This window comes from Electrona antarctica (genome assembly GCF_951216825.1).
Source record: "Electrona antarctica genome assembly, chromosome: 16".
NCBI classification, from domain to species: domain Eukaryota; kingdom Metazoa; phylum Chordata; class Actinopteri; order Myctophiformes; family Myctophidae; genus Electrona; species Electrona antarctica.
Genome location: NC_136797.1, coordinates 17,470,257 through 17,496,727, shown reverse-complemented (window position 1 = coordinate 17,496,727; position 26,471 = coordinate 17,470,257). Strand labels below are relative to the sequence as shown.

At 42.3% G+C, this 26,471-nt stretch overlaps 1 long non-coding RNA gene across 1 annotated transcript in view; it reads right to left on the bottom strand.

Moving 5' to 3' along the window:
- Positions 1-2,772: 2,772 nt before the first annotated feature.
- LOC306939197 overlaps positions 2,773-26,471 on the bottom strand; it is a 77,999-nt gene continuing 54,300 nt past the window's right edge. The window contains exon 5 of the long non-coding RNA XR_013791850.1: positions 2,773-3,089. This is a non-coding gene — a long non-coding RNA (uncharacterized lncRNA). The remainder of the gene's footprint in view (positions 3,090-26,471) is intronic.

Below are 26,471 nucleotides of genomic sequence, written 5' to 3'. Positions count from 1 at the left end.
GACCCAAACCCGAATGGACCCCTGGAATAGGTGCCGAGATTCGAGTCGAGCAGACATAAAAAAAAAGATAACACACCCGTGGCATCACATTGGAATGGAATGACATTAAATCCCATGTTTTCACCTTGATGAATAAGTAAAAGTAATCCATGATCACACCATTGATTCCACAGAGGTTTGATGCGTTACAGTTGGGTGCCACCGATATTGTCCCTTATCATTTGACCCATTTAGGCCTGACCTCAAAATTTAAAAAAATCCTTCTAAATCCTCCAGTTTTCTGAAATAAATATTTTCACGATTTTTCAAAAATAGCAGACCTAAAAGCTCGTAGCGTATAGCTATGAGCTTGTAGATCTGCTATTTTTCAATAGCTAAATTATAACATAATGTTTAAAACACCAAAAGGGGTTCCCGCCCAAAATGGGTTAACTGTCCTTTTGCGCAGATCACGCAAAACTCAGCAAAAAGAAAAGGACAATATCGATGGCCTCCAACTGTAAGCACATGCAGCCAATACACAACGACGATTGCGCAAAACAAAATGGGAATGGTGCTAGACCAGCACAGTTGAATCTTTGGTTGAAGATTGGTTTATTTGACTAGAGAGATGCCATGACATGCAGCTACATACTACATTTACTAGTGCAAACTGCAGGTCTAAGAGAAAAAAAGAAAGAAAAAGAGTACGATGTAGGTATGATGCAGCTCTTAGCCAGAAGTATGCAGTCAATAAATGAAGTTGAAAAGAAGACCAGGTCATTACAATACAGAAGAAAAGCAAGGAGGCAAGTCTGACATGAATAAAAGTGTTATGTTTACATGCAAAGTAGGAGAGCGTCATTACAAAAATGCCCTTACCAGCAAGCATGCATCTCTTGACCAGCAGTTAGTCCAGCTCGTCTCGGTCCATGGTAATAAAATGGTCAAAGCCTCTCTCTTTCTCTATCTGTTGATCTCTCACTGTTTCTCGCCATCTTATTCTCGTTCTTTTTTGTTAAAGACATGGAGACATGTCTCTCTAGTTGCACTGATCGTCCTTTATTATATGCCTTTGTCCCATAGCCCTGCCTTTTCATACATAGCATAACATTACATAACATAAAACATAGCATAATAAAACATTGTCACCAGATGCCCCAGACACACTGAAAGATGAAGGGCGGTAGGTATCCTGGCGGAGATTCTTCCAGAATATAGAGAATTCTGCTGAATGTATACAGAAAAACTTCTGCCAAACTGGTGAAAGCTGTGCAACACATGGCCTGAGGAAGCTGCCAACATTTAGACTTAAACTGACCATCACACCACACACACAAACTGACTTTCGTATTCACTGCTGCAGGCTATTTTCTCCTATTCTCATTTCGGAATCTGAGTCCCATAATTAGCCACATGCTTTGGTTATATTCTGCATAACTCAATGGGCAGAGCATGCCCTGGCCTACCAGAGATAAGAGGTCCAGGTCCCACGTTGGACAAACCATCCGTGCTAGCAGTATTTGCACCGATAGAAAAGAAGCATCCACTGAATACAGTATCACACTTCACGTTCACACGCTCCCCCACAATAGGGCCCTTATTCTCGCTTCAAAAGGGGTTCTTGAATTTGATGAGGAACATAATTTGTAATGGAGGTATGGGGTAAAATTGACAACCGCAACACTGTTTTCAAAACCTAAGAATATGTTAAGCTTCATTAAAAACTCAAATGTTCCTTGGGTTCTCATATCCCGTGTCAAACAGACAAAAGGATACATGATATTCCTCACCCAAGCTCTATGTCAGGAGGCTCCAGGAGGTTCCTTTGTTCTGTTTTTCTGCATCAGTTCAGAATAGATATCTTCTTTCGATCAAACTTCCCTTATTCAGGTCTTAAAGTTCATCGGCCACACTATTCAGTGTTTTAAAAAGTTTTGGTGCACAGTGTAGGCTTAAAAGAGTGTCTTTGTCAAAACGCCACACCAAACACTCTTTCACAGCTAAAATGGCCACCTCACGTCCTGTACTTTTATAGCTGCCACTTCCTGGTACCACACTTCCTGGAACCATCCAACCAGGCAGTGATCACTTCCTGGAACATTTACTACATGTGCTGCTTTTTCTCCACAGCTCTCCCTATGCAATGAACTCCCTGAATGTTCCTGCGTAGTGCCGCATGCATATACCTGTACAGTTGTTTCTAAATTTCACATAATGCAGGAGGCAGCAAGACGTTGCGTTATTGAAAACAAGCGCTTCCAAACTCATAATGTAATGTAATGTAATGTAAAAATAATAAGCTCATAATGAAGTAGCTCATAACATGTGTATGGTGGATTTTTATGAAACAAACACTTTGCAGATAGTAATAGGGTAATTCAAGCTTTCCATACAAATGCAATGTTGGTGAGTTTGACGTTGTTTATACAATCAGATCAGGGCTTTTCTGTTTGGATGTATGAGCTGTCAATGGTTGGCTTTGCAACTATAGATTCAACATATAAAAAAAACATTTAGTGTTGCAAGTTGTATCAATACTGCAATGTAGAAATACAAGTAAAAGTCTGGAATAAAAAAATTACTTGAGTAAAAGCATACAACTATTTGTATAAAAATATACAATAAAAGTATGCATTATGCAGTCCAATTTCACATCTTTTGAAAATAGACAATCTACAAGCTCACAGTGCGTCACAATGTTTGCGACGCATTGTGAGCTTGTAGATCGGCTATATCAAATGACCAATGTGGCATGCTTTGTAATATTAACCAAAATATACAAAGTAACTAGTCATTATAGTTGTCAAACAATAGTGGAGTAAATGTACAATATTTGATCCCAAGATGCAGTGGAGTACTCCACTGCATCTTGGAGAGTTTTCTTTTTATTGCCAATATTCAATACTTAGTATTGAATATTGTCAATACAAAAAAACACTCAACATTGTACTTAAGTACAGTACAGTACTTGATTAAATGTACACCACTGCTTCTCCCCATAAAGGCAGTCACTAGGCGAATGCAGCAGGGGTTTTCTGCAACACAGAAAGAGTCATTGCATGTCAGCTGTCGTCCATCAGGAAATGCACAGAGGCCTGGACAGAGACCTGCAAAGGTCAGACAGAATGTCACCTATACTTACTGCCCACACAGGCAAACAATCCTTCTAAGAGCATTCCTGTGGGGAGATGCTAATTGTCCATGCATTACGGGCAGCAACTGTCAGCTCTTTCACAAAGAGTTGTCACCCTACTTTTGGCAGCCCTCGTTGGACAACCATCACCCACAATAACTGAACTCCTCCTTGCCGTCTGTCGAATGCAAGGGGGTTCACAAACCTTTTCTGCAAAGACCCAGCATTGTATTGATCCGTGCTTTTCTGTGTGTACTTGACCCAACCAATATAGAATTTATTCATATTCATTGACTGAACCTGAATTGTTTAACCGCTGATGACAGCAATGACAACAATTATGACTGGGACGGGACGAATACGAGGCGGCTCGCCCCTTTTCCAACTCGCCCAAAGCGGCGAAGATCTGTCGCCTCAACGGGAAGAGCGGTCGCCCCAACGGGAAGAGCGGTCGTCCCCAACGGGAAGAGCGGTCGCCCCTTCAGTCTTGACATACATACAACATGATGTGTGATGATGTTGCTTTGCCTTATTATTGACTCCGAGTTTTGAAAGTAAAGAAGAGTTGTGTTTAAGCTGTCATGGTCCACTGATTCACAATAGTAGCCGAAAGATTCCACGTAAATTGCATGCTGCCTTCATGATTTGAGTCATTTTCAAAAATCCACCTGTCTCCACGGCTCGGGGCGAGCCGTCATCACTTTCCGAAATTCTGTGGCGAGCCGTCTTCACTTTTCGAAATTCTGTGGCGAGCCGTCTTCACTTTTTGCGGGGGCGAGTTGGAAAAGGGGCGAGACGACCTGGTACCGACGGGACCACTATAGAACATTGCAGATGAACATTTCATATCTAGGAATTTGCATAATAGACACTCCTACTAACTATACCTCTAATGCCCACACTTTCACACATTAGTTATACAATATCTAGCCATAATACTGGGGTCCCAGTCTCCCAGACCAGTCTTGTTTGGGGAAGCCTGAGAGAAGACCATTACATACATATCCTCAAAATCTTGTTCTATTTTTTGAGTGGTGCAACCACTCCCTTACGGACTACGGAGCTATGTGTGTGGCTGGCTGGCTGGGTAGCTGACTGGGTGGGTCTGAGCACGAAAACAGCATGGTTGTTTTTTTTTTACTAAGAATAGAGCGTTACACATTGTAGAACCTTTTTTTTGAGGGGCGCTAGCCCCTCTAAACTATGCTTGTTTAAGAAAACGCCATAGACAATAAAGAGAAAATGGACTAAAACAAACATTAGCACCTGTTGCTTAAACAAACATTATGTTGTAATTGATGTTGTAAGATGATAAGAGCGCCCCTCACTTCACACGGGTGTGATTTTTAATTAACATTTGACATTTCATGGCAGATTATATACCTTTTACTGACTGGTTAATGGTTATATACTCAAACTGTTACTGTATATAATTTACCTTGCTGGCCATTTTAAGGAAATCACAGGATGCAGATTTCAATGTGTTTTTTTATTCAGGTCTGTGTGAATGGTGGTGCGGTGCACTCATAATAAAATACATGACATGACATGACATGCAGCTCAAGGTGAAAAAGAAAAGAAAAGCAAAGGCATAAAACAACTAATTAAGCCAGGCAATACAGTGAGGACGTGAATAACAACGACTTTAAAAGCTCAACTAAAAGCTAGAGTGTAGACATTGGTCTTGAGCTGTGCTTTAAAGATGTCCACAGAGGCTGCCTGATGAAGGCTAGCGCCCCCCCTATGGAATGGCCGCCTCAACACTGCAGACCGACGCGGCGGTCAGGTCTTATGGATTTCACCCTCCCTCCAGGTTTTAGAGTTTTAGAGATTTATTAGGATCCCCATTAGCTGGTGATATGCAGCAGCTAATTTTTCTGGGGTCCACACAGGGGTCCACACAGAACAGAGAGGTTGAGTGACCACAGCAACAGGACGATAGGACATCCTGCCGTTCACAGCACCCCAATCCACCTGAAGCGTGTTCACAGCACCCCAATCCACCTGAAGCGTGTTCGCCGAAGAGCAGAACGGTAGACGACAGTCACAGTACTGCAACGAAGCAACAATTAATGAAAAGCTTATGATAATATTGCTGTACAGCATGTAACAATACCTTCACAAGAATGTTTTTTTTCTCTGAATGTTTTGTTTTTCTTTAATCACAAATTCAAATTACATTTCATTAGATATTACATATCTCTGCTGTCAGGGGGAAACCTCATAACTCCAAAATTTTCAGGAAATTAAAAATAAAACATTTTCAGGAAATTAAGAAAACCTTATATTTTTAAAACAAAGCAATACAGCCTCATCAAAGTTGGTGTTGTAACTTTATATATTGTCAATTACTTCCATGAGAGGGGGAGAGGTGGTGGAGTTATTTGCTTTAGCAGACATTTTGAGGGTCCAATGGAGTTAAGGTTTTTTCCAAAGCACTTTTTACTACATTCCATTGGTTCAATATTTCCGAAACAACACACAGACGCAAAGGGTGGTCAATAGCACTGATTTATGCAAAAAAAAATCAAAAACCTCAAATTTAGTTTTGAGGTTTCCTCCCGACAGCAACGATATATAAATTAACTGGACAATGAAATAGACAATAGATACAAAGTAGATGTGTTTTATTATAGCGTTTAATACAATTTAGAAAGAAATGTGAAGAGGAAATAATGTGGAATGCAGTTTGATAAAAAATAACATGTAGAGTAGAAGGTAAAGTCTTACTTGTTGCCTCCAGTTGCAGACATGGGACTTCAACGTGGCTTTCTCATCAGTCAACATGGCTTTCTCATTAGTCAGGGAGTCAACACTGGACTGCAACGTGGCTTTATCATCAGTCAGGGAGACAACGCGGGACTGCAACGTGGCTTTATCAACAGTCAGGGAGTCAACGCGGGACTGCAACGTGGCTTTCTCATTAGTCAGGGAGTCAACACTGGACTGCAACGTGGCTTTATCATCAGTCAGGGAGACAACGCGGGACTGCAACGTGGCTTTATCATTAGTCAGGGAGACAACGCGGGACTGCAACGTGGCTTTATCATCAGTCAGGGAGACAACGCGGGACTGCAACGTGGCTTTATCATTAGTCAGGGAGTCAACACTGGACTGCAACGTGGCTTTATCATTAGTCAGGGAGACAACGCGGGACTGCAACGTGGCTTTATCATTAGTCAGGGAGTCAACACTGGACTGCAATGTGGCTTTATCATTAGTCAGGGAGTCAACGCGGGACTGCAAATTGGCATTCTGTTCAGTCATGTTGTTAAGTCTGGTCAGTAACGTGTCAAAGTGGTCAGTCAGGTTGTCATGTCTGTTCTGTAACGAGTCAAAACTGGTCTGCAGGATGTGTTTCTCTTTAATCAATGCACCATCTGTAAGAAGGAGAAACAACAAACTTGTAGGAATGGTTTACACCACTCAAAAAAAACATATTTGGGTCCGACTTGCACGCGTGTAGCGGCACTTCACCTACAGCCACCTACAGAGATTTAAAATGTGCCAGTCCACTGCATGCTTCACGCCGATCCACCTGCCTCACAATGGAGCCCAAACTAAGTATTCCAATCAACATCCACCAACAGTACAGACAGTGTTTATAGACTGCTACTACTCACAGAGTACGGCCAGGGCAATGATGCCACCCAATAGGAGCACAGCTCCTGCACACACCGCAGCTGCAGCAGCAGCCATGACGTAGCGATTCTGCTTTGAGGCTTCAGAACCTGAAAAACACACCACACCTACATTAAGACCAAGATCATCATCATACAGAGTGTTGCTACAAAGTAAGACTTTTAAAATAAGTGACACATTTTAACAAGTTGTGAAGTAATTTATGTTCTTAATTGACTGATCTGAAATGAAGGTAGAGTAGCATTCAGAGTCACATTTACAACAAATGTAATTAGGGGTGCACGATTAATAAATTATGACCGATATCCCATCTCGATTATTTGCAGGGTCATATCTGCCGACACCGATTCTGACCGATTCCGATATTATACGGGTTATGCTGCCTTCAAACATTAGAAATACACAAAACGTGGATAAATGTATGTATGTTATGTATGGAATATATGCATATATCTTTTATTTTCTTTAATTTTCTCTGGAGTTGTTAACCCATCTAGACTTTCAAGCACCAAACTGTGTGTCCATATTTGTATATTATTTTTGTATTTTATTTTTTGGTTCGATGTAGGTGTCTGTCATAAAATGGAAAAATCAATAAAAATATTATTGAAAAAAATAACACAAAACGTATTATTTTATTTTGAGACCGATCCGATACCCATATGGCATTTTTATGACCGATATGGCCGATTTCGATATGCTACCGATTATATTGTGCATCACTACTTCTAATGCTTTTGAAAAATGTTTACCCACTTCTCTCCAGAAACTCTACTACACTGTTAATTGAGCTTTTTGTACATTATTGTTTTTATTTTACCTTGTGCAGTGTTGTTCCGTGTTGCATCCTGATAATCTTCATAGATAGTCGAGGCAGTCGCATAGATGGCGTCTTGGTCGTCTGGAGTCAGATAGATATCTCCTCTCTTCTCCATCTCCATCTCTCCTCGCCGGCCAAACCCGACATTCTTGGTCGTACCTGACCCTGGCCCAGTGTTGGCATACACGTCCTCGGTCATTGTGGTTCACTGTCAAACTGCAAGTGTTCTATGGCTTGTCGTTAGACTTAAAGTCCCAAAAGAGGAAGACAATTGCTTTTCGGAAGTATTGTTTTTCCATCAGTTGTGCGAAAACGTCCCATTAAGTAAATGCAGGCAGCTGTCCGATAAATGGGACAATGATATCAGATATATGAGCCTGTCCTCAGGCCCTCTGGTCAGTAATGTGAAGACTGTGTTGTTATTGCCACACTTGGAACGTACAGTAAACAGTACCTCTTTTACTTCTTCCTTATTTTGAGTGGCGCTAGATAGTGTTTTATATCTATATTATGCCTTACTTGTAGATATGTTTTGCGTTTTATTTCTGCATATATCCTAATTGTTGATTTTGTGTGTGTAATCTCGGCAACATTGCAAATGAGGGTGACCTCAATGCTCTTTTCGCGAATAAATAAAGGTTTCAATCAATGAATCAATCAAACCCCTCCAATGCATGGCTTTTGAATATTACGTCAAATGGCCAGCCAAGTCAACATTAATTAATTTGAATGAGACCACGTGACAAATTCCAACATATTTTGATTGTCCACAAATATAAAGTTTTTCCTTATTTTTAAATATTTTCTTTCACGTTGTTATAATGATCATTAGACTCAGCGCAATAACAGAGTTCAGTTTTAATGAATGTAGAGTGCAGGATGTAATTTACACACAAATGTGAGGGACTTTATTTATTTGACTGCATTTTTTTAAATAGTTTATTTAAAACCAAAAATACTCTCTCACACACTTGCCAGTGTGCCAATGTTGCCTACCCCTGGCACGTAAGACGTCATGTGGCCGATGTGAATGCAGTGTGCGCTTCACACTCAAGTGTGATTTTTTTGAGTGGTGCAGCCACTCCATTACGGAGCTTTGTCCGTCAGTGGCTGGCTGGCTGTGTCCGAGCACGGAAATAGCATTTGGTTGGTTTTCACAACCAAGTGTCACTGTTGCGCAGCCTAACACACACGTACGTACGTACGTACGCACGCACGCACACCAACTGTATATATGATGATTTCGGGTGTACAGTACAGTGACAGTACAGTACAGTAGAGGGACCCCCACACAGTAACTGTCATTTCTCTACCGTTTTGGACATGGGCGGCTCGCCGGAACCGGGCACCCTGGGCACGTTCCTGTGGGTCTGGAAGTTCCGGGGACCCCCAGGGACCCCCAACACGGAGTTGCACCACTCACTTCACACAGGTGTGATTTTTAAGGTAATAATAGGCTGAGTTTATCCTTGACTTCATGTGGCTATTCACATTTTGTGTGTGTTCTCTCTGACTTAGACAGAGATCCTAATCCTGTGAGACAACACCCCTCCTCCATTCTGATCTGCTCCTTCTCCATATACCCCCCCCCCCCCCACTCCCCCACCATGAGATGGCAATTAGAACTTTGTTGACATACTTGCTTCTGTAAAGCTCACAGGGGCCCTGCCTCTCGTTCGCTGTGTCCTTCATTGACTCTCTCCCTGTGTGTGTCTCTCCCCCCCCCCCCCAACCCTACCCTGTCTGTCCCCCACTTGTTCTAACTCTCTCGTTCGCTGTGTCCTTCATTGACTCTCTCCCTGTGTGTCTCTCTCTCTCTCCCCCCCCCCCCCCCCCAACCCTACCCTGTCTGTCCCCCACTTGTTCTAACTCTCTGTGTCTGTCTGTGTTTTCATTCTTATGAATACGTACCGCATGCTGTATATAATGTAGCGTCCCCACGGGCGGCTACTTGGCTAAGGAGGGATTTCCCAGCATGCCATCTGCGTTCACTATTGTTGTGTTACTGTGTTGTGTTTGGCAAGGGGAATGTGTTGGGGGGGGGGGGATTATGTGTTGGCTAGTTGATGTTCATAGTAGCCATTTCATTTTACGTCCTCGGTCATTGTAGTTCACTGTCAAACTGCGTGTGTTCTACGGCTTGTCGTTAGACTTAACGTCCCAAAAGAGGAAGACAATTGCTTTCGGAAGAATAGTGAAGTATTGTTTTTCCATCAGTTGTGCGAAAACGTCCCATTAAGTAAATGCAGGCAGCTGTCCGATAAATGGGACAATGATATCAGATATATGAGCCTGTCCTCAGGCCCTCTGGTCAGTAATGTGAAGACTGTGTTGTTATTGCCACACTTGGAACGTACAGTAAACAGTACCTCTTTTACTTCTTCATTTTTTGAGTGGCGCTAGATAGTGTTTTATATCTATATTATGCCTTACTTGTAGATTTGTTTTGCGTTTTATTTCTGCATATATCCTAATTGTTGATTGATAAATTGATAAATTGTGATAAACACTGCGATCATTCTGTTTAGCCTATACCTCTGTAGTCTGTCCCTCTTGCTCCTCATTCTGTCCCCCATAGGCATGTAATTCACCACCCCCAGAACAATCTCTCTAACTTCCATTCCTCTCTCTCTCTCTCCCCCCCGCCCCCCGGTTCTGTTGGCTTCATGTTTTACTTTCCGTGCGCTGCTACATCTAGTGCCTCCCTCTGCTGAGCTCATTCAACTAGAGCCGTGTGGAACCTATTCTGTTCCGATTCTGGTTTCCATCCCCACCGCGGCCGCCCAGACATGGGCCTCGAGTTGCTTCTGACAAAATGTCCTTTTTGAGCGGTGCCTAACGGTAAGCGCTCCAACTACCAGCGATGTGTGTCTGCCAGTCGCTATGTATGTATGTCCGTTTCAGCACGGACAGCTGGGATAGTAGCAACAGTAGTAACACCTGGAGTGGTACTGTTGGGCAGCGCGGCCGTGTGAACAGTGCAGTGCAGAGTAGTACAGCACAGAGTACAGTACAGAGTACAGTAGTACAGTGCAGAGTAAACAGTAGTACAGTACAACAGAGTACAGAGTACAGTAAACTACAGTACATAGTACAGTACAGTAAAGTACAGTAGAGTACAGTACCGAATACAGTACAGTTCAGAGTACATTACAGTACAGACTGAGTACAGCAAACTACAGTACAGCGCACAATACAGTACAGAATACAGTGCAGTACAGAACATAGTACAGTACAGAGTAGTACAGAGCACAGTAGAGTACAGTACAGAGCAGAGTACAGTAAAGTACAGAACACAGTACAGTACAGTACAGAGTACAGAACAGTGCAGTACAGTGCAGTACAGCATACAGTAAAGTACAGTAGAGTACAGTAGTACAGTCTACTCTACAGTACAGTACAGAGTACATTACAGTACAGAGTACAGCAAACTACAGTACAGTACCTAGTAAAGTTACAGTATATCTCCTGGAAATTTTACATTTTGGGGTTAGCTGGTCTCTGCCCGACAGCAGAGATCTACTGTCCATGCATGCACTGTGGGGAGGAGTGGTATGACAGCAGAGGTCTACTGTCCATGCATGCACTGTGGGGAGGAGTGGTATGACAGCAGAGGTCTACTGTCCATGCATGCACTGTGGGGCGGAAGGAGTGGTATGACAGCAGAGGTCTACTGTCCATGCATGCACTGTGGGGCGGAGTGGTATGACAGCAGAGGTCTACTGTCCATGCATGCACTGTGGGGCGGAGTGGTATGACAGCAGAGGTCTACTGTCCATGCATGCACTGTGGGGCGGAAGGAGTGGTATGACAGCAGAGGTCTACTGTCCATGCATGCACTGTGGGGCGGAGTGGTATGACAGCAGAGGTCTACTGTACATGCATGCACTGTGGGGAGGAGTGGTATGACAGCAGAGATCTACTGTCCATGCATGCACTGTGGGGAGGAGTGGTATGACAGCAGAGGTCTACCGTCCATGCATGCAGTGGTATGCGCCCCTGGCAGCCCTGTGCGGCAGTTAAACCATTGACTTTATGATGTGAGAACTGCCTTATTTATGCTCTTTAGTGCGGTGGGAGGTTACGTAGGGACAACCTATACCGTAGATCTAAGAATGTGTCAGCTATATCAGGGTGTGTGTGTGTGTGTGTGTGCGCGCCTGAGCTTACTTACGCGCATGTGTGTGTTAGCACGCTGTGTGTGTGTGTGTGTGTGTGTGTGTGTGTGTGTGTGTGTGTGTGTGTGTGACCGTGTGCATGGCACATGCCCTAGCAAAGGGCCAAGTTAGTTGGCAAGATTGTGTTCGGTGTCAGCCTTTATTGGCAGTAAAAACCGTGTGGAGGAGGCATAGCTTTTAGTACCTCTGATTATGTCTGGGTATAAAACACTGCATCTTTAGTGTAGACTGTAGAGAATATCTCCTATGGGAACATAGAACATCAAGCTAACCGCTGGTGTTTGTGTGCTTGTGTGTGCACGTGTGTGTGTGTGCATGCATGTGTGTGATCATGCAGGTGTGCATGCTGGCTGAGCGTCATTGAATGCATTGTGTGTGCGTGTATTGAGTGGGGATGTGTACCTGTGTGTCAGGTACACAGGTAGAGAAAGAGGGAATTTGGCCTGTGACGCAGGGCCTGGGCTTCTGTATATACCATCCTGCAAGTGTGTAATAATGAGGAATGTAATGTTAGGGACCACAACATACCCTGAAGAAGGCATTTTGTTGCCGAAACGTTGGTCATCTTTAAAATAAAACATTTTTGCATCGTGACTACGAGCTGTGTGACCTCTTCCTTTTTTCTAGGGACCACAACAGGAAACACACATTCTAATGAGTATGAAATGTAATGATACGGTACACGACGTACAACAGTCATCCGAATCATGTTACTTGGTAAACCACTAGTACAGTGTAACATTAAATAAAAGGTACCTGCGTTTCCCTGATAAATATTGCACCTTGAGCATGTTTTTTTGCAGGTATTGTTGTCAAGAATGGCAAAACATTAAGTCATCTGCAGCCCTGTTCCTCTTTTTGTTTAGGAATTTGTAGGGATCCATTGATTTGATTTATTTCCCAAATACCATTCCCTGGATTCCTTAAGTGATCATCTTTATCGTAATTTCTGCATATTCCATCGACTATTATGCTATTACTATAGAGCGTCGCAGTCCCGCCCCCTTTCATGACGACGCCAGGCCCAGGAAATAGTTCCCAATGCATTTTTCCCATAGACATTTCAAAGCGTATTTATTTAAAGACCTTATAAGCGTCGTACAAAGCCAACTCTTGTCGTGACAAATCATGACAACAAACAATATTTTGGACCAAACAAATAATTACAAAGAAGAAAAACAAAAAGTGTTTTCTTCTTCTTTCTAATTATTTGTTCAGCCCGAAAAATTGTGTTTGTTGTCATGATTTGTCACGACAAGAGTTGGCTTTGTCCGCGGCGTAAACGTCTTTAAATAAATACTTTCTGAAAAGTCTGAGGAAAATGAACGGGGATTTCTTTTCCGGGTCTCTCGAGGGGGCGGGACTGCGACTCTCTATAATGCTGGTCAATACAAAAAACTTAGATTTTTACTACTGAATGTACCTTCTCACTGCAACAGGACATTTTAACTAAGAGGAAAAACAACGCTACAGTATGTGACATACCCATATATAGTGTCAGATTCAATGAGTTAGAAATAAAAAATTAACGCTGCATGTGAGTGATGCTGTGTATTCTAGTCAGTAGTCAAAAGGCCTTGACAATAACTCATTGAGACGTCGCTCTGCGGACCAGTACACACCAGCCTTCTACAGTAGGCTATTTTGATTTCTTCTCCTCGTTTGTAGCATGTTGTCAAAATCTGTCTGGAGTCTAAGCTCCTCCTAATGTCTGGGACACACAAATGTGTCTGCAATTCATGCAGAATTGCAGAACATCTTGCTATTTCTTTTGGCACCCATCTTGTAAACAAGTCAGAGCAATGCAGCAGGCGCAGCAATCTAGATTTGTGTGGAGCCTATTCTTTTCCCCCACATCACTCGCAGAAGTCAGCAAGATAGACAATGAAAAACATAATGCTGAAGCTGAAACCATTCGCATATTTATATAGGCTAGTTAGGCAAGTATTCAAAACTATTAAGGTGAAAATATGACCACTTACATTAAATAAAATAAAATATGAATAATAAAGGTTGAATAGGCTATTTTAATCAGCTGGTAAACATTCTGCTTTACAGCTTTACTGCTTACAAATAGCAAAATAACAAACGAAGTTGATGGAAACTTTGTACCCAACATCTGCTACACTGCTTTAAGTTACTGTTTACCACCAATAATTAGTTATATGGGGTCACAATCTTCATTTAAATGAGATTTCATGGCTATATAGTATGCGACAGAGCTATTGAGAGTCATGACACTCCCATGGACATTTTAAACTAAGAATATTCATATCACATTCAATATTCAACCATGAATAAAATTATTGACAAAAACAACTTAGTTGATTTGCAACATGTTTAGGTGTGCTCAGAGATGACAAGAACAATAAAAAGGTGCTTGGGTGTTGAGGAAGCATGTGAAACATGTGATCGCTTCACGGCTATAGATCAAAGATGGTCGCTAATCTCTTTCAATGGGTCCGGTCTGCCACTAATTCTGATCTCAGTCACAATGCAAGATCAGAAGTGTGGTATGATTAGCATTGCTTTAAATCAATTTAACTAACACTCAATCCTGGGGGCTTGTTTGAATTATCCCCATCATGTTGGCCCTAGTGCCACCCTCCTCTGGCCAAGTCAGCTGTTCTGCAGGAAGAATCTTGCTAATTTTGGTGATCCCATATGGCCTTTTCTGTAGAACCTCCTTGAGTGTATAGACTATTATGGACCCTCCAATTCCGCAACTAATACATTAATTACTTCCCGTTTTCTTAATGCCCACTTCTAGTGAGATTTACAGTGCATCCGGAAACAGGGCTGGACTGGGACAAAAATTCGGCCCGGGCATTTTCGCGTGAATTTGGCCCAGACCGGCCCACCACAACCAGCGCGCAGATAGGCAACATAATATTATGTGCCCCCCCCCCTGCACTGCACCGCCGGGGGGGGGTCAGGGGGGGCACTACCCCAGAATGGCAGCACGCCCGGACCTTTCCTGGTGGCCTGCCGCCTATTGGCCTGCCTGCCTGTCAAAAAAAAAAAAAAAAAGGTTTTTTTTTTTTGGTTTTTTTTTAAATCATGGCGGCCCCCTACGGTCGCGGCCCACCGGGAAAATGCCCGGTATGCCCGGTGGCCAGTCCAGCCCTGTCCGGAAAGTATTCACACTCCTTCACTTTTACCACATTTTGTTTTGTTACAGCCTCATTTCAAAATGGATTAAATTGGGTTTTTTCTGAGACTGAAGCCTCTCCTCAATAAAAGGCACATGACAGCCGGGCGTCACAGCGCGCTTGGAGTTTGCCAAAAGGCACCTAATACTCTCAGACCATTATTAACAAGATTCTCTGGTCTGATGAAACCAAAATAGAGCTTTTTGGCCTGAATGCCAAGCGTTACGTCTGGAGGAAACCAGGCACCGCTCATCACCTGGCAAATACCATCCCTACGGTGAAGCATGGTGGTGGCAGCATCATGCTGTGGGGATGTTTTTCAACAGCAGGAACTGGGAGACTTGTCAGGATAGAGGGAACGATGAATGGAGCAGTGTACAGACTACAGAGAGATCCTGGATGAAAAAGTGCTCAGGACCTCCGACTTGGTCAACGATTCACCTTCCAACAGGACAACAACAACCCCAAGCACACAGCTAAGATAACGAAGGATTGGGGTTTTTTTTAGGACAACTCTGTGAAAGTCCTTGAGTGGCCCAGCCAGAGCCCAGACTTAAACCCCATTGAGCATCTCTGGAAGGACCTGAAAATAGCTGTGCAGCGACGCTCCCCGTCTAACCTGACAGAGTTTGAGGATCTGCAGAGAAGAAGGGGGAAAATACCCCAAATTCAAGTGTGCCAAGCTTGTAGCATCATTCCCAAAAAGGCTTAAGGCTGTAATTGCTGCCAAAAGTGCCTCAACTTAGTACTAAGTCAAGAGTGTGAATACTTACAGTATGTACATGTGTTTTTCCAGTTTCTTATTTTTAATAAATTAACACAATATTTGAAAAAACCTTTTTCACTTCATCATTATGGGGTATTAGTCCAGTAATAATGTAATTTGACCTCTAACTAATTGCAAAAAAACCAAACTCAACTGATTTTGCATCTTCAATATATCCTGAATAACAGAAAGAAAGTTGCCTGGAATTGTCTGAGGGGAAAGTGTTGAAAATGGCCTGTACAGTATGGCCACCATTGACATCCTATTATAAGGCAATATTTTCTAAATGTCCTTATGCTTTAAGTAGCATGTGACATATCAAACTAGGTTGTTGTCATGATGCTGAAGCCATTCCAAGCATTAGTTTTGCATAAAAACACTCATTGGGCTAAATTTGGCCATAGCAACTTGCCAAAATGTAATGAGGTCAGCACATTTGGGCAAGTTGCTATGGCCAAATTTAGCCCAATGAGTGTTTTTATGCAAAACTAATGCTTGGAATGGATTCAGCATCATGAAAACCCCCTAGTTTGATATGTCACATGCTACTTAAAGCATAAGGACATTTAGAACATTTTACCTTATAATAGGATGTCAATGGTGGCCACACTGTACAGGCTATTTTCAACACTTTCCCCTCAGACAATTCCAGGCAACTTTTTTTCTGTTATTCAGGATATATTGAAGATGCAAAATCAGCTGAGTTCGGTTTTTTTGCAATTAGTTAGAGGTTGATCCTGTATTTTCCATAGATTTCCTGTACTATATTGTGTGTAGATTGATGAGGGGGAAAAACAATTTAATCCATTTTGAAATTAGGCTGTAACAAAACAAAATGTGGTAAAAGTGAAGGAGTGTGAATACTTTCCGGATGCACTGTATTCTGGTTCAAACCACTTTGGCCTGCTACCAATGCTTAGACTCCTTGACTTGATTTACAAAATAATGTTGCAAAAATATTATTACTTTTTTGCACACTCCCATCCCTGCTGCTCCAAGATCTGTAGAAACACCTTGGCACCTTCCTCCCTGCTCACCCCCATACCTATATGCTTCCAACTGGAAGTGGAATATCCAGTGCAAAATCACCGGGAGAACCTAAATTTGTCTCACTTTGGTTTGCTGTAGACTGCTAGAGCGGTGTGTGTGAAGGGGAGTAGGTCTAGACTAGGGAGAAGAGGCTGGTTTGTTTTGACATGAGAAATGTGATTCCGCTTGTTTAACGATAAGGGCTACTTATTGCTCGATGGGGCTTTAATGGAAGAGAGATGATTATGGCCATAGATTCTTATAGGCGTACAATTTACGTCAGTTTACTTTTGCTATTGTGCGATGGTAAAAGTAGAGTAAGATGAACAGCGAGTCATTACTCCTTTGCCCAGATAACAGAAACCACGACTAATGCCCCATTCCCACCAGACGCGCATCACAAGCGCAAGGCCAGCACAGCACACATGCAGCACACACATCCGCACGACCGCAACAACACGGCACATCATCTGATTGTGTCTTGTTGAGTGGCAGAGAAGTCACAGAATAACAAGATAAATGTGTTTCAGCCCAAGTTTGTTTTGCTTTTTCAGCACCCTCTGGTAGACACGTTTGGCAAACGGAGTGACAAACACACAGAGCTTCGCACGGCTCAGATAACAACGTTTAAATACGAAATATGTATGTGGTATAAGTCAGATAACAAGATATCTCCAGTATGCAGCACTGAGTGGAGTTTTAGCCGTAGACTTGAAAGCCCATACTCCCCTATTAGGCATATATTAATCAGCACTAAACACTGATAGATGTGAGATAGTGTTACACGAAATTACATCATAGGTGGACTTGTGCGTGTGTTCGTGCGTGCGTGCGCGTTTCTGTGTTCTCCAGGGAGACATGGCGATGTGAATCAGGGACATAAGACAAACTGGGTGATGACATCACCACGACCCCCTTCTCCTATTAACCTTGACTGTAATCCAGGGTGAAAACTGTCTGTGGGTCCCTCGTTAGTGACTGATAGCTCCACTTTAGTTTGATACCAACCTCTAAAGGCAGGGTCGACCCATTAGCTGAATGTCGAATGGAAATGTGGTAAAACAGGGTTTTTCTTTCATGAATATTGCTATCGTATGAATAAGGACATGATAATGTGTCTTTGCTGCCTGGGAGTGAGTCGGAGTGCTGCCATGAAATTCCTAGTTTAATATCGGTCTGTGCGCGCGTGCGTGCAAATGTATAATTGTAATTTATCAGGTCTGGACTAAAGATTTTAGATGATAATGTATTCTAGCAACCATAAAAATCCTATGAAGTTAAGAAACAAATCTGGCAAAGCCATTATTGTTTTCCCCCTGTAACACGACTAAAACCCGGTTATTCGTGAGTTAAAACAGCTGTATTTTGGAGGTGGTGTGAGGGGTTGCATGAACCTTTTGTATCGAATATATTTTCGGAAATGAATTAAATACATGTAATGCATTCCAATGAAATGGTTTTGACCCGTGGCTATGAATTCTGACCTTGTAACATATGAGGCTATGACCCGCCATTGTAAAGTGTTGTGGTTTTAGGCCAAGTGTGTGGCGTAATCAAGCTCTACTCAGGTAGGATTTGACCCCTCGACCTTCTGGATACAAGCTCTCCTATCAGCAAAATAGAGGTAACACCTCAAGGTCACCACACACACACACACACACACACACACACACACACACACACACACACACACACACACACACACACACACACACACACACACACACACACACACACACACACACACACACACACACACACACACACACACACACACACACACACACACACACACACACACACACACACACACACACACACACACACACACACACAATATTCCACATATGGTTGGTTGGATACATGTTTTAACAGTCTCTTTAATTCTGGTATAAAGAGTGACTGAGAGAAGCAGTGGGGGAGGGGTAGGACTAGGATTCAATTTGCAGTTAGCTTCTGCTTTCCTGACAAGCATGTTAACCACTTCAACCCTATATACTTGACCGGGGCCCCTAGGGGTTTATACTTCCCCTTCCTTTTTCCCCTCATCAAATCTCTTAACGGAAAATAGCCGATCTACAAGCCCACACTGCGTTGCAAGGCGATGCCTTGTGAGCTTGTAGATCTGCTATTTTTGTGGAATGTTGGAATGCCTCATATAACTTGCACAGAATAGGGGCACTATATAGTCCCATGACAGGTCCCCATAGTCTATTTAACACAACTTGTTTAGATTTACAACTGTGTATGGAGCCAATCTTCATCATAAGAAAGGAGACAGTAATTCATTATCGCTGAAGGGCAAGTCATCTCACCTTCATTTGTCAAAGTTACAAAGAGTAAAGAATATTAAATAAACACTTCCACTTAACAGATGAATAGAAATATTGATAATGTCAAGGGCATGATACTGTATAAATCCAAACCTTATAGCCCTTACCACACAGCAAGACAATAATGGTTTAATGTCAAGGGCATGATACTGTATAAATCCAAACCTTATAGCCCTTACCACACAGCAAGACAATAATGGTTTCTGGCCTAGTGGCCTAAAGACACATTTAAATTAATCGCACACTCGCACAGCCCGTTTTACAAGTTACCAGACATTTTTTACTCTGTGTCAACATTTTGTTTTTGTTGATAACATGTGGTAATTGCCGACATTGCACGGAACAAATAGTCGTGCAATGACATGTAAATTACCTCCCAAGCTAGCAAATAGCTTGATAGCTAGCTCATGTCCACACTGCGCTACTGTGGGGAAGCAAGAAAACATAGTGATTAGTGACCATGCAAGGTACTCTGGTTTGTGGAAAAAGCCATTATTTCTATGGCTAAAGCATGGAAAGTGTTCAAATTGCTGATTCACGTAAACATTAGTGAGGAACTAGCCTGAAAGAGCCCTGTGTTTTTCTTGGCATAGAGGGGCGGATCAAACTAGCGCTGGAAAGCGACTTCCTATTGGTTCACCAACCTATGTGCCCTCCTCCCCGCCACCTCGCGGTAATGTTGTGGAGCGACGCTCCTCTGCACTCTTATTGGTTAGCGAGATACAAGGTTCACTCCCACTCCTGTGCCACTTTTCCTGCTGAGCTCGCCCCGGGCTTTTTTCCCCCTTTGACAACAAAACGCCTGCGGTCACTGAGGCTAGTGAGGAACAGACAAGAAGACACGTATAAGAACCGACTCATTAAACATAATTGAGCAAGTGACCAGAAATGGAGGAAACCCCATCGACAGCGACACAATATGGTATACACTGTAAAACCCACCATGAGTGAAGTAGCAGATCATGTACCAAATGAAAAAGAAAACCATGTTGAGGAATGATGGCCTCAATGCCTGAAACCCGAACAGATAAACCTGCACTAATTATGTGTTCAGCTATACTGTGCATATTCCAAATGCCATATAACTCCAGACCTTGCATACAGTATATCTCAGAACATTAAAAACACATAAGGAAACGCAGAGCTAAACATATACTGTGGGGCCAGGGTAACATTTCAGTGTTTCTGCATTGACAGCCCAACTTCTTTCTGAACTACACTGCACATCCATAACAGCCAGTCTCTCCTCAGAGAAATGTATTCTGTATTCTCAGGACTGTGCTTTGTCATGTCTGTGTCCTGCTGGGGAAAAAGTTAGTTACAATTGCTCATGACCTCATGTGCAAAACCATGGGGCTGTATACAATAACGAAGATAAGCTGGGGACAGGAAGCAGGAGAAAGAAATCTGACATTACATAGCTCTTCTTTCTTAAGGCTTAGAAAGAGTGATTGTGACATTGTCCACGCCCCCACTCCACCAGTAAAAAGTAAAATAGAGGCCAGATTTGTTCAGGTTGTTATTTTGCTGCCGAGTTTATATACACCGGAATTTATAAACACAGCAGCAAATAATAACCTGAACAGTTCCATTCAGTCTCCAGACAATGCCTGTGGCAGCCACTGAATTGCCACTGTCAAAATGGGTTGTATTGTCAATATTGTGGTTTCTACAGTATAGACTATGATGTCCGTCACAGTGTTGCATTGGTGACTCCATCTCTGGTGGGACGCTATTTTAAAGACGCCACGCGCACGTCGCTTAACACCTACAGTGCAGGTCACACAATGGAAAAATCTCAGAGCCGACGGCATGGTACCGCGTGAAATTACGAATGCAACAGTGGTCCATCGACAATTAACTCAAATTGTTTAAATGTTAAACGGAAACGCTCACTGGTGTGAGCGTTTCCGTTTAACATTGAAAAGATTAGCAAAGAAACAAACCAAAAACAGAACGAGGAATATGGTTAAATGTAATATTGTTGGCCTTAGGTTGGTTATTAAGCTTAGAGATGCTCCGATAATCGGCTCTGATTGGTAATCGGCATTTACCCCATCTATGATCGGCAATCTGGAGAAACTGATCTTTTACACCAGTTAAGTGGTATAAATGTCAAATCAGATGCATTTTTGTGACAGGCCTAAACATTCTCCCCTTCCTCCCCTGCACACCGGAACAGTTTTGACATGGGTTTTGACATATAATCGTTTTGGAAATATTAAAATGTGCAACATTTCACAAGATCAGTATCGGTATCGGACCTGTCGGTATCGGCCGATCATGAGAAAAACAATCGGTGATCGGTATCGGTCCCAAAAAACCTGATCGGATCATCCCTAAATTAAGCTACAGTCAGATCATAGTTCAGAGACTTGCCAGTCAGTCAGTGGACTCCAGTTTAACCACATGAACCCTGCGTACCTATACTGTCTGGGCATGTCATAATTGGTGAACATTTGGCGGAAACAGCTGATCTACTGTAGCTCACAACGAGCCCTGGGGGACCCCGGGCCAACACAGCATAAGATTTACTGTAAGCGGTTGAGCTACAGTCAGCCCCAGATGATCATAGATCAGAGTCCCATTTGCCAGTCACTGGATTCCTGTGTGAATCAGGTCAGACTTCACAGCACATTTCAGGAAACTCACTCATTCCTTGTGCATCAACAAGAAATGCAAATTCAAAATGTAAATGTGATTTTGCAAAGGACTACTCTACTGTATATTATGTAAAACAACAAATGAAAGTCTCAAAAGTGTTGCGGCCCATCTATCGGCTGTGGTCAGATAGATGGTGCATTTTCAGAGCATGTTTACTTTAAGTGATAATCGATTGTGTTTCGGGTTAGATAAATGGAGCCAACTTAGCATATAGTATATACGGTAGTTCCTAATTATTGGTATCACCCCCCCCCCCACCCCATTGTCATTTATTTTGTATATTATATTATCATTAAATATTCTTCCTCTACCCTCTTGGCCCAGCAGTGGTTGAAAACTACCGAGTGTTGAGCTGTGCTGGAGGAGGCACTCTCTGCCCGTCTGTCGTCACCGTCTTTGGAGCAGCTTTTCCATCGGGCTAGGGACCTTGAAGATCCCAAACGACTCACCTAGTGCCAGCAGCCAACCCGGCTGGGCCAGGTTTGTCTTTGTCACAGATTAGGCCTCGCCACTGAAGCAGAACCTCCCCAGGCCCCCTGCTTCTGGGAAACATCTTTCAGGGGAGAAAGTAGAATTTAATATACAACCATCTGTCGCCTTCCCGCAGGGGCGGTGGAACGTTGCTTTTGGTGTCCGTGCTGGCGTGCTGCTGTCCGGTGGGGAACCAGAGGGTGAATAAACCAGAGGCAGCTTATCATTGTCCACAAGTGTGTCTTCATTGAAGTATGTAATTTTCAAAGTTTTTTTGCGTGCAAGGTAAACCAATGGGCAAGTCAAAATCTCAAGGCACACCTGTATTCATAGCGAAGATGGCAGTCGCATTGTGACACTTAGTGAGCTCGTAGATCTGCTATTTTCAGTCATTTTGAAAAAACGTTATTTCTTTTTTCATTAAATTAAAAACGTAGCTGGGGCAGGTGGAAAGTGGTTAAAATGTGTCTATTATTTTAGGCTATGGGCTTTGCTCCTTATTGGGAAATTAGTGTGTGCAAAAAAGTGGGAAAAAATCCTAACTTTTGGAATAATAATATGTGGCTGTCACAAAATCCCAAGGGAACGTTTGGGAACCACTGCAATATAGGATGACAAGCTTTCCTTTCCTACTGTCCAACTGAGTGACAGCTGACGGGTGGCAGTGCTGGCCTTCATAATGGTTGGCAGCAATAACACCTTCAGGGTAGATGTAACTATCCAGTGGTGGAAAAAGTACTCACATTTCAGTAAAAGTATCAATACTAAAAGTATCAATACTACAATGTAGAAATACTCTGAAGTCCATGATTGAAAATGTACTTGCGGATAAGTACAAAAGTATTGGTATATGAAAAACATTTGAAAATAGCAGATCTACAAGCTCACAATACATCGCAACGCTTTTAGCTTTAGCTTTTAGATTGGCTATTTTCAAATGGCCAAACTGTATACAGATGTATGTTTTGTAATAATAATCAAAATCTATAAAGTAACTAGTAACTGAAGTTGTCAAATAATTGTAGCGGAGGAAAAGTACTATATTTGCCGCCGAGATATAGTGGAGTAGAAGTAAAATTACTGGACCAGGCGGTGGCGTAACCGTCTGGGCACCCGACTGGTAATCCAGTCGCAGTGTGCCGCGGGTTCGACTCCCGAGCCCGACACGGCCTTTACTGCATGTCTTCCCCCATCTCTCTCCCGTTTCCTGTCAGCCTACTGTCTGTCCCTTCAAAAACCAATAAAAGGCGTAAGCCGCAAAAAAATATCGTAAAAAAAAAAAAAAAAGAAGTAAAATTACTGAAAATTGGACATACTCAAGTAAAAAGAAAAAACATCAAAATTGTACTTAAATACAGTACTTCAGTAAATGTAAACTAACTTTACCAACAACTGTCTCTACAATCGTTATTCACAAAAGCACAATACATGGTTTAACCCATTTTGGGCGGGAACCCCTTTTGTTATTAGCATTATGTTATGCTTTAGCTATTGAAAAATAGCAGATCTACAAGCTCATAGCGCGCCACCGAGTGGCGCGCTACGAGCTTGTAGGTCTGCTATTTTTGAAAAATCGAAGAACGACTGACATAGAAACATAGCTTTTTCAGAAAACTGTCAGGATGTAGAAGACATTTTTAGAATCTGATCTCAGGTCAAAATGGTTTAACGCACACCAATAAGTAGAAAAGTGTAGTCTGCTTGGAGCACAGATATCCCCCTTATTAATCTGCTATAAATAGGATCTTGTTTAACAATCTTAAAAACACATTATGCAGAGAAAGATAAATTATGCAAACGGTTCAGGTTACTCCTACATTGTTGCATTTTGAACCATTTGTTTTTAGAACATTTGTCTTATTAAATTTAGTGCTTGAATTTGTATTCTTGTTGGAACTGTAAGTATTTATATAGAAGGACCTTCTCGATTACACAGGCGTAAAAAAGGTTGTGGTGTAACAATTGTTACTAGTAATTCATTCAAATTATTGCTGTATTAGAAAAATATAAATTATATATTCATATATCACATATATAAATATGAATATTATAATCCAGTGGCTTAGGGGCTCCCTGAGATCCACTAAAGGTCTGATCAGAGAATCGCTCCTGGCGCTTGCTCTTTGTTAGAAGATGTATTGATCCATGGGGGCCTCCATGATGCATTATTCAAAATGAAGGATGGATGGCATCCATAACAATACTAAGCAATAAGAATCATAAGCCCTGCAGCAAAGTAGGTGACTATGAACATGGATGTACAGTAGGGCAGATAGTGGGACCTACACGATGGCATAAAGATTACGACCAGTGGTGGACAGTAACTAGGTTTAGTTGCGTATCTGTACAAAACATTGAATATTAGTATTTTTGGATACTTATGACGTTTTATCTGTTTCGTATTTGATGTGTACAAGCCAGGCTTCACTCCGTTACATTTCAAAGACAAATATTGTACTTTCGACGAAGGGAGTGTCGTGTGAAAAATACAAGTTTTTCTTGAATTTTGGGGGAGAAAATGGCACAATTAAAAATATACCCACAGTCGGGGCGACTGTGGGTCAAGAGGTAGAGCAGGTCGTCCAATGATCCATGGGTCGGCGGTTCGAATCCCGGCTCCTCCTGTCTACATGTCGAAGTGTCCTTGGGCAAGACACTGAACCCCAAATTGCTCCCGATGTGCTGGTTGGTACCTTGCATGGCTTCCGCCGCAATCGGTGTATGAATGTGTGTGTGAATGGGTGAATGTAATGCACAATCTATGTAAAGCGCCTTGGATAAAGGCACTATATAAATGCACCATTTACCATTTAAATGTACTTTGTACTTTTGTACCAAGTGCATTGTAGTTTTGAACAAAAAAGGATAAGCAATTACTCCAGTACAAATTTGTCAGAGCAATAATATAGTTACTCGAGTAATACTTTTGACCAGGACAGGAGCGCCTTTACCACAAGTACCTGACTCAAGTACCGAGTTGAGTCCACCACTGACAGCAATCGCTGAACTTCCATTAGCGTTTGACCAAACTTTGTGAGTGAGTGTGTGTGTGTGTGTGTGTGTGTGTGTGTGTGTGTGTGTGTGTGTGTGTGTGTGTGTGTGTGTGTGTGGCGTAACCACACAGACCACACAGAGTGTAATCAATGAACACTATACAGACCCTGTGAAAGAACCATACGTGTGGGAGGTTGTATGCATGCATATGCATGTTTGTCTGTGCTGCTGTCCATGGTGCTGAATAGCAGCCAGCTGCCACATCACGGCTCAATGTACTGTGGGGATTGGTGTGTGCGCGCGTGCATGTGTGTGTCTCTTTAGCCCCTATCCCCTTTACCCCATCACTGACCGAGATATGTTATATCCCTGCTTCTAGTCACTGATTGCAGTTTGCAGTACAACAGAGTATAATGGTTAAGAAAAGGTAGCCTGGCTAATAAGCCAGACCGAATCAGCCGTTGGCAAAATAAAATTGCCTGCCGGCGGAGTGTTGTGTGATATTAGTCTGGCTTATTAGCCAGGCTAAGGAAAAGGAGCCTATTATTTGTGACGAGATGCAACGGTTGCACCCATAAAAAAAGCAACAAGTTAAAAACTAAAAGCAGATAGCACGGCAAAGTGTTCTGTCAAACTCTGATAGTGTTTTACAACAGTAACAAGCAGCAACATGTACGCACCTTAATTCTACATTGTCTAAGGTCAACATAAGGTCTTTTAAATGTGTTAGAACAGAAAAGACAAGTACATAAACGTCAATGTTACTGGTGGAGACATGTGACACAAAAGATTTTGAAATACACCATTTCCCAAACTTTAAAATGCTGAATGGATTTGGAATAGATATTTATTTACAAAATTACACATGCACGATTGTGCATTAGTACCTGTACACTTAAGGCTAAAATACATTTCATAAAACATTTCATGAAAGAAAGAAAATAGCCTACAGGCCTACATTAATGCTATATTTGTTGTATAAAACAAATATGAAAGAATGAGAGCACAGCTATACGTCACGAGTAAAGAGTTCATAAAAACAGAATGCCAGCCCAGCACTCACAGCAGCGTCCTGCGGGCACTATTTGATTTAGATGGGCATGGGCAGCACACATACCTATTTGAATAAAGAACTGCCAGGCACCACTGTGACTGCTGGCATTTTTCCGTTTTTATAAAGCATAAAACAAACCTATAAAAAGGCTTTTTACAACATGCACTGTAAACATATACAATGCCTGCATACTGTACACTGTACAGTGTACATAACACGCTGATCTCAGTGCAACATTGTTTATTAGAGAAAA